Here is a 9,175-nt window from a genome sequence, read left to right as displayed (position 1 = left end):
CACCGATGAGTGGTTTCGCGTCCTCAGACATCTCTGGACGAGACCCGCTTCCCCCGGTGGAAGGCCAACCATCCGTGGATCAATCCGCTTCCCCCCCTCCGTGGGGGCCTGTCCGTGTGGCCATCTCCTCTCTCTCCCATTCCCTCAGCTTGTCCAGCCCTACTCCCACATGGAAGCCTGAAATAAATCCTTCCTTTCAAATCCCCTGGCCCCCTGAGTTCCTTCCATTTCCTCCCTGCCCACCCACTGGGTGTTCTCTCCAAGTGTAGGGGGCAGTTAGTGTCCTGGGAGTCAGCAGGTAAGTGCTGTTTCCCCTGCTCCAGGAGGGTGGCACTGGGGTGCTTTCCACATGGCCCTGGGTCCCGGGTGCCCATCGCTGTGACTCACTCACAGCTTTACTCCCTTTCCTGCTCGGTCTCTCTGTTCTCTTACCTGGGCTCATCTCCCGGGTAAACTATTGGTACCAGAGCCCTTGTTTCAGGGTTTGCTTTCGGGGACTTACCCTCAGACCCCCACCTGCCCTACCTACCCATACCTGTCCCCCCATCTGCCCCACCCAGCCCCCCAAGGGAGTTCATGCTTCTTCTCCTGCTCCCTGGTGTCTATTATTGTATTTCTTGAGGCAGAGTCTATCTCTTGTGACAGATCCTGAGCCCTCTGAGGGTAAAGAACAGCTCTCACTCACCTCTGTGTCCCCCTTCACCTGCACATCCCTCGGCCATCCCTGACCGCAAGTGTTTGTTGAGCGAGTGCGTGAGAAAGTGAATGGATGAACGACAGTCTCCAGGGCGCCCATCCAGGGTGACAGACCCTGCAGAGTTAGTCAATCCCACCGGTGTGGCCCTTTCAACCAGCCTCTCCTCCCCCATCAGGCCTATCCCTTGCCCCCCTGCCAGGCTCCGTGGCCCCTCACCCTGCCGGCATCACGGGTTCCGTCCTCTGTAACACAGTGGGCTCCCAGGACCCCTCCTCCCAGAAAAAGTCCCAGACAAGGGCGCGCGCCTCTCGAGGGGAGATTCCGACGCCGGTTAAATAAAGGTTACTGGAACTGAGTGAGAAGCTATTACGGTGTGACAGAATTCAATGCCACCTTCCAGCAGATGTCGCTTTGGAGGGATAGATTTGTCCCAGCTGGACTCCGGGGCGCATTCAGAAGCACTCAGAGCACCCACCTGCTGCTTCTGATGTGAGGAGCTCCAGGAAAGGGTAATTTCTACACATCAACTTATTCAGCCCGAATGCATGGAGCCAAGTTTCCAGCAGGAGGAATGAAAATCGTCGCCGGGGAAGTGGAGCATTGTGCCAAGCCAAGCAGTGGTGTAGACCACGTCCGGCTTCGAGACCCCTGGGGGAACGGTGCGCTCGGAGCACATCCAGAAGGCCAGAGCCGCGGACTCAGCTCCTTGGTCCCGGGAGAGGTTTTACAGATGAGAAAAACGAGAAAACTGAGGCCTGTGGAGGCCAAGGAGGGGCCGTCCAAGGTCACACGCCCCAAGGCAGTGGCCGACCTGGATCTGAATCCAGGCAGATCTGCCCCTCCCCCCCCCCACTTTCCAGCTTCTCAGGAGATCAGGCAGACTGGGAACCTGCTGAAGCTAAAGAACAAAACCAAACAAAAAACCACCAACATCCGGGACTGGCCCGCGGGATGCCTGCCATTCTGTTTAGGCAACGGCCTGAGGACCGAGGGAGCCCGGGATCTGGTGTCAGCTGGTCCCCACACTCTCTGGTCACTGCTCTCTGGGTTTCAGCTTCTTTATCTGTCAACGTGAAGCTGAAGGAACTCTGGAGTCCTCTGGCTTCAAAAATCACTGTGAGCCTGTTTTCCCCGTTCAAGGGGCCTAAGTGAGGCTCTACTTCTCAGGATGCTGTGAGGGTCACAGACGCCCAGAAGAGATGCTCTTTGGAACAAATGTGTGACAGTAACCCCGGGCACAGCGTGATCGTCACTCACACATCTGCAGCAGGTGATGCTCAGGGTTACCCTGGGTGCACGTCTGAGTTGCTAGAAGTGAAGGGAGCACCCGTGTGTCATCCCCAGACAGGTGGTTCCCAAACCAGGGGTGGACTACGGATCCTGGGGGCGCAGGTGCATGAGGTTAGGGCGTCTCCAAAGCCAGGTTCCTCTCACAGTCCCAGCAAGTGACACGGCATCTCAGATCCCCAGCTGCCTGTCCAAGGGGCGCTGGGGGTGCTGGGCCGTGGGCGAAGAGCTGGGGAGGAGAGAGGAGGAACGGAAGAGGGAGCACTTCTGGCCCCATATGTCGGTGAAAAACGTGGGCTCTGGAATCGGAAAGACCCGAGGCCAACGGCTGGCTCGTCACTCAGTATTTGCAGGATTCCGGTCAAGTCGCTGGCCGGTCCGAACCCTGGGTTGTCGTGAACACTGTCCGGATGGTGATGTCGGCAAGTTCCCAGCATGCAGCAGCTAGCAAGGCAGCAGCAAAACCCACGCAGGGTTTCCCCTCCTTCAGGGAGGGGCTGTGGACCCCGCCCTGTGGACCAGACCGTGGGGACCAGAGGACAAAGGGGCTTGTGCGCGGGGTGCTGCAGCAGGACAGATTCCCAGACCACCAAGCCCAAACAGGTTGCATCTGTCTCTTTGTCACGATGTTAGTGAGAACAGGAATTATTTGTAAGTAACAGCCGTTCCAGGGGAGAGTTCGGTCGGGGGTTCACTGTCCAATGGTGATGATAACGATTATCGTGATGGTAAGTTGAAGGCAAGCGTTAGCGTCGATAGAACAATCTGGAAGAAATGTCAAGATCAACCACGAGTAAATGACGGTCATATGTGGAGACGGGGGGGGGGTGACCATTATTTAGATGGGCGAGGGGGTGACAGGCACTGGCCACGTGGGGTCATGAAGGATATTGTTCTGTAGTTTTCTTTACAGCAACTTTTGGTATCAGGTTAATACTGGCCTCGTAGAAGGCCCTGGGGAACGTTTCCCTTTCTATTTCATCAGCACTATCTGTCCTCGTTGAGTAAAAATGGGTGCTCACACCAATGAGGGCCTTGTCCCCTCCCCCACTCTCCCCTTCTCTGCAGAATAAATACTCGCCCTTCTTCCTGTGATCCTGAACTTGGCTGCCCCCGCCCACAGCTGACACTCCGGGCTAAACCCCCCCCCCCCATGCAGACCGGACTCCTCCCTCCCCTGTCCCTATAGTCCTCCCTCCCTAAGTGCAGAGGCTCTTCTACAGGATATCCTTCCCTCCCCTTTCCTGGGTCCCCTCTGTCCCCTCCTGCTCCTCCCTCACCTGTGTTATTGCCACAGCTTCCTGTTGGGTCTCTAGTGTCCCCACCTCCAGCCCCTCTTCGGGAACAGGTTTCTGAACCCTCCCCCCACCCCCATCCCCACCCCCATTAGAGCAAATCACAGCCCTGCTCTTTTTCCTACTCCTTCATTTCCTGAAAAGCAGTGATTCCCAGATGATTCCCCTGGGGCACCCCTCACGTGGAGGGACGGCTTCTGTGTCCCCAGGGTGTCAGGAGGCAGAGGCTGAAGCCACCAGCTACCAGCATACTTGTTGTTCGAACTTCCCAATTGAATGATATTTCAAAACCATGCAACTTTATCCTCTAGGACTTATCCATGGTATGTTGAATACAAAATAACAGGCATTTTCCTAGATCTTGGAGTAAAGGCGATGCCCTCGGAAAACGCCCCTCCTCGCTCCACCGCTCATGGCTCGGCATTCCCGGGTGAGGCCAGGAGGCAGAACAGAGGACTGAGACATCTTCTAGGGTGTCCACTTCGCTCCAAGTTCAGGAAAAACGAAATGCGCTCTATTTCATATTACAACAATCGAGAAGGGGTGCCAGGCTCCGTCGGTCGAGTGTCCGACTCTTGATCTCAGCTCAGGTCTTGATCTCAGGGTCGTGAGTTCAAGCCCCTCGTTGGGCTCCATGCTGGGCGTGGAGCCTACTTAAAAAAATAAATAAAAAAAACCATCACGAGGGGCACCTGGGTGGCTCAGTCGGTTAAGCAGCCGACTTCGGCTCAGGTCATGATCTCGCGGTTCGTGGGTTCGGGCCCCGCATCGGGCTCTGTGCTGATGGCTCGGAGCCTGGACCCTGCTTCGGAGTCTGTGTCTCCCTCTCACTGAGGCTCCCCAGGGTTGCATAAGCCCCGGGCTTCTCTGAGCGTGCCCCTGACTCCCTTCCCCATGTCCCCACCTGCCCCCGGCACCCCCTTCCTCTCAGCCTCACCCTCAGATCTCAGACACCACAGAGGTACTCACAGTCCCTTCCCAGTTAGTTTTACAGATGAGGACACAGAACAGAGCCCTCTCCGGAGACGCCTCCTAGCACACAATGTGGGCGGCTTGCTCAGGATGGGGCCTCTGTCTTCTACCTCTACCCTTGACCCAGCCCCATTTTTTTTTTTTTTTTTGCTGAAGAGAGATTATCAAAGGAGCAGAACCTTCTAATTATTAGCTTGACGAATGGAATGAGCGATGAATGAAGCAGAGATGATCTCACTGCGGGAGAGGGGGCTTGGCCTCAGCTGGATGGAGAAGGAGGGGCAAAAGCTGCTTCCTGAGTTCTCTGGGTGGGAGCCCCCTCCCTCTCTCAGTGCCACCCCAGGCCCTCCTGCAGAGAGGGGAGGAGGGAGGGAGGGAGGAAGGGAGGGAGGCCTAAGACCAGGCTTAGTGTGAGTCCCAGCTCTCCCTCACCGGCTGGGTGACCCGGGCAAGTTCTTCCTTCTCTGATCGTCAGTTCCCTCATCTGAAAAATGGGTTGGCAAGAGTCCCCTTCATTCATGGGTCACTGTGAGGAGATGAGGCTTACGGGAGGACAGGCTATGTTCCTGGCGCATACAACGCGTGGCTGTTGTTGTCACTTTTCTCTATAGGGTCTGATACCCCAGACTTTCTAAGCTGGACTCTGGCCACGGGTCCCAGGTGGTAGCTGGGGTCTGAAGGCTGCTTCAGAATCACGTGTGAGGCTCTCGGAACGGCAGGTCTCTGAGCCCCACCGCAGGAGAGGCTGGTTCCTTGTTCTGGGACGGGTTGGGGAGACTTGACTGTCGTCCTCCCCTCAGCAGGCTCAGACTGGTCCCAGCCCCGGGGGTGCCTGAGGACCAGCTCTGGGAAGGCCTTGACTGGGGGCCTTCCCCTGCCTCTGGCCCTTCTCCAAAGCGTTGGCCGGGCCGGAAGTTGGATGCCTGCCACAGCACGTCTGGCTCTGCCTGGGGCCCAGGCTTGGGCCTCTCTCCTCAGTCCCTTGCGTCTGGTGGTAGAGAAGGTGGGAGCTCTGGAGTCAGGCTGCCAGCGGTTCGAGCCCTGCTCCATCATTTACCAGCTTCTGAGGCAGCTTTGCTGCCCCTTGGCTGAAGCATCGGCTCTGACATCGGGTGGCCCCGGGGTTGATGCTCGGCTCTGTCACTGACAAGCTCTGTGACCTTGGGGCAGTCGCTGAACCTCCCTGTGCTGGTGTTTGCTCATCGGTACCATGGGGATCATGACAGTCCCTCCCGGATTAGGTGGTTGTGTGGACTGAGTTAACACACACAAGCCACACACCTGGCAGAGAGCCTGGCCTGAGCCAAGCACCCCAGCTCAGACAGGGAATCAGCTGGCTGGCCTCAGGCATGTCGCACAAGTGTCACGGGCCTCAGTTCCCTCATCTGCACGATAGCGAGGGCAATCCTCGCCTTTGGAGGCTGGTGTGAGGAGGGACAAGATGAGGTCTGTAATGAACTTGAACTCCCGGCTCCGCCAGTGAAGCCGCGAGGTGGGGCTCTGAGTTTCACCTCCTCCGCCCCTTCGAAGACTCCGCGTCTGCCTGCCACTCACATCCGGCCTCAAACACCCTGTCGTCTCCACGCCCTTCCTGGCGGGTCAAAAGAGAACCCCGTGAGCAAATGCCAGCAAAACCCCCTAGTGCGGGGCTGGGTTCCCGGAAGCGCCCAGAGATGGGAGCTGAGTATCGCCAGCTGGGAGTGTGGATCCCCGCTTAGGAGGCTGCAGTGAGGGGTGGGGGGCCCTCAGCTGCTGGTGCCAGCTCTGCCCCAAAGGGGAGCACGGTCCGGGCGAGTCCTGTCCCCCTGCCGAGTCTCAGTTTCCCCATCTGTAAGATGGGGCTGGAGCTGGTAGGAAAGGTTGTCTGGCCTTGACTCTGTGGACACAACACTCAGCGAATCACCTCCAATCTGTCCCTTTCTTGACTTATCCTTCCCCTATCTCCCCACCCCTGCATTAGCCCAAACTGCGAATGCCATTTGGGTCCCCCAGCCCACAACGGGAATGAGCCTATCGTGTCCTCACGAGCATCCATGCAGGTTCCCAGGACAACCGGCTAGAGGTCCGTCACTGTGGGGCCCCTCCCCACTCTCCAGTTAGTTTTATCTCAGCCTGATTCAGTTCACTGCTTTGACTCACCATGGGTAGGGGCTCTCGAACGGCTCAGCAGAGGGGCAGAGATGGGAAAACCAGGCTCCACGGGGTCTAGCTGAAAGTGAAGGGGGCGGGGAAACCCGTGATGCTGTGCCCCATAGCCAGGCTCCACATTGGTGATGAGCGAGTCTTCACATAGGAGGGAAAAGAGGCTCAGAGAGGTTGAGTCATTTGCCCGAGATCACCCAGCTAGTAAGAGATAGAGGCAGGAGACAAACCCAACCACACTTTCTCTTCCTTGAAAGCCGTTCTGGGATTCGGCTATGGAAGACCGACAATCTGCTCTTTGGAGGCTGGGCTCTACGATTTTCCTGTCTCCAGGGGACTGGTCACTGAGTGAGCCGCACGACTCCCCGCAGCCAGAAAGCAAAGCCTACCCTAACAGGCCCATCTTCTCTTGATGCTTTGGGGCCACTGAGTTGGGATAATTTCTCTAGATGGCAAATACAGCTCCAGACTGGGTCTCATGCAGAAGAACATCACTCTCAGGGTCAAGTCAGAGTCCCCAGGTCCGATCCTGTTAGGAGGTACTGTGGACTTCTCCACCGCGGACTTACCCTCTCCTGGGGCGGGGGCTGGGGTGCAAGAGGGAGGGGCGCTCCTGTGTGGTCCTAGGAACACAGACCTAACTTGTCAGGGGTCCCAACATCGCCACTTGTAAGCTGGGTGGCCTTGGGCAAGTTGCGAAACTTCTCTGAGCCTCAGCTTCCTGTGATCGCCCCTTCCTTGCTGGCTTACTGTGAGGCTTGAGATACACGCACAATGAATGTCGATTACGTCTGCCTTAACATCTTCCAATCCTCTATAATTGCTTTCATGATCCTTATTACAACTGGGCCATTATATATTTTCGTGGGATTCTCTGTTTGTGGCCACTTTCCTCACCAGCAACCGGAAATTTCTGTGCTGGTGAGGCGAGACAGTGAATAAACGAAGGAATGAGTAATGGAATGTTCCGTGGCGACTCTTCTTACCCTTATAACCCTCCCAAGGCCACCGCACCCCGCTTGGAGCCCTCCCCCTCTGCGCTCTGCCTACTTCCTGCTGAGGCACCTGAGATGACCCAGAGCCACCGTCTCCCCGTGCCTGGCCTCTCTGCTCCGGCCTGTGAACGCAGACATGTGTCCCGCACTCTGATACAGCCCATGCCCCCGACCAGGGCAGAGCGGTGGCTCTGCTATTTTAAGGGAAGAATTCTGGGTTGGCCTCCACTGATTTATTTCATTCTTTGGGTCTCGTCCCCAGGCATGGGCCCTCATTATGACTTCCTTCTCCACCCCCACTAATGAGCGGACCGAGCAGAGAATCCCAGAGCTTGGCTGCCCAGGTCAGCTGCAGCTAAAAAGTACATGGCTGAGCTCTGGGGGGCGGGGGGGGATTTTTCTCACCCTGCAGTATAGTTGTGGCTCAGTGCGCCTTCCAAAGCACTAGAGACTCTATGTGAACTGAGGCCTCCGCCATGCGGCCTGCATGCTAATTCTCCTGTTACATCTCTTCCTGCTGGGCCAACACGGGGCTGGGGGCTCCAGGAGGCTCTTGGGGGTGGACTCAGGAAGAGCAGCTGGTCCCTGTCAGCATCACACACGGTCCTGACCGTGGGAGGTTAGAGCAGGAAAATGCAACTCCCACACCGACTGGTCAACAGCCCTGCTCTTGGTCAACTGACACCTGCTCTTAGGGCTGCAGGGCTGGCTTGGAAAACACCCTGCCCTTGGGGAGCTCCGTCTGGGGGCTGGCGGGTGAATCACCAATGGAGGCCCAGAGAGGGTGTGTGGTTCCACTGGGCCTGACAGTCCGACAGAGGATGGGTTAGAATAGAACCCAGGACTGCTGATGCTGGCCTGTCCGACCAGGACTTGCCATCCCAGCGCCCTGCCAGTGTTAGGGGTCAGGAGATGTTTCCTGGGGAAAGAGCTTCACTCATGATAAGAACTGTACCTGGAGGTGGAATCCAAAGGAAAGGATTTGGCCAACCCCGTCCCATCCAGGTCCAGGCACCCGCGGGCCCCTCCTTTTCAGCTCCACCCAATGCTGTCCTCCAGAAATGCCTGGCACCAGCGAGGAAAGTTTCACCTGAAAGTAACAAGAAACAGGCTAAGCAAACAGGAATTTGCGGGCTCAGCTGAGAAACAGCAGGGGTAGGTCTACCCAGACCCCATTTCTCCAACATTCTCTCCTCTCTGCCTCCTCCCCATGTCTTCTTCACCCCTGGCCTCCACCACCCTCCCTCCCTGAAGCCAGAAGGAAAGGGCAGGCGTATCTGGGAGTTCCCTTGGAGGAGAGGGGAGGAACCCTTTCCCAGAACCCCTGGCAAACATCTGGCCTCTCATTGGCCTGAGCTGGGTCATGTGCCCTCTCCTGACCAATCAGGTACTGGCAGGATGGGCGGGGCCAGACTACGTAAGCCAACCAGGCCCCACCCCTGGAGCTGGGGGTGGGTCATAGTGACCACATGGTTGAGAGAGGCACAGGGCAGTTCCCCTAAGGGCAGGGCTGCGGGCTTGGTGGGAGGAGGTGAGGGGGGAAGCAAGAGAGGGAGCAAAGCGCTGTGACAGAAGCCACCTCCGGTGATGACTTCTCATCCAATCAATGAGAAGCCCACCCTGTGGCTCCGGTCCCACCTCTCCTGTCCTGCCTGAAGTCCAAGCCTGCTGAGTTGCATGTCATTCCCATGTGCCACCATACTGGCTCATGACCCCATTCTTTTGCCCTGGCCGTGCCCTCCCGCTAGGATTCTCAACCACCCCTACCTGTCCTTCATCCTTTAGAT

The 9,175-nt window shown here is 57.2% G+C and overlaps 1 long non-coding RNA gene across 6 annotated transcripts; it reads right to left on the bottom strand.

The window, feature by feature from the left end:
- Positions 1-551: 551 nt before the first annotated feature.
- LOC109502196 lies at positions 552-8,917 on the bottom strand. Of its 6 annotated transcripts, XR_006584114.1 has the most exons (4): positions 6,391-8,333; positions 5,533-5,842; positions 3,462-3,929; positions 552-2,749 (listed from the first exon to the last, which is right to left on the bottom strand). It is a non-coding gene; the product is annotated as an uncharacterized LOC109502196 (long non-coding RNA). The 6 variants fall into 6 exon arrangements; XR_006584112.1 differs by lacking the exon at positions 3,462-3,929 and having other exon boundaries at positions 553-2,749; positions 4,684-5,842; XR_006584113.1 differs by lacking the exon at positions 552-2,749 and having other exon boundaries at positions 3,371-3,929.
- Positions 8,918-9,175: the final 258 nt, after the last annotated feature.

This window comes from Felis catus, chromosome C1, assembly GCF_018350175.1.
Source record: "Felis catus isolate Fca126 chromosome C1, F.catus_Fca126_mat1.0, whole genome shotgun sequence".
Taxonomy (NCBI): domain Eukaryota; kingdom Metazoa; phylum Chordata; class Mammalia; order Carnivora; family Felidae; genus Felis; species Felis catus.
Note: the sequence above shows the minus strand (reverse complement) of the source record. Positions and strands in the feature narration are given on the sequence as shown.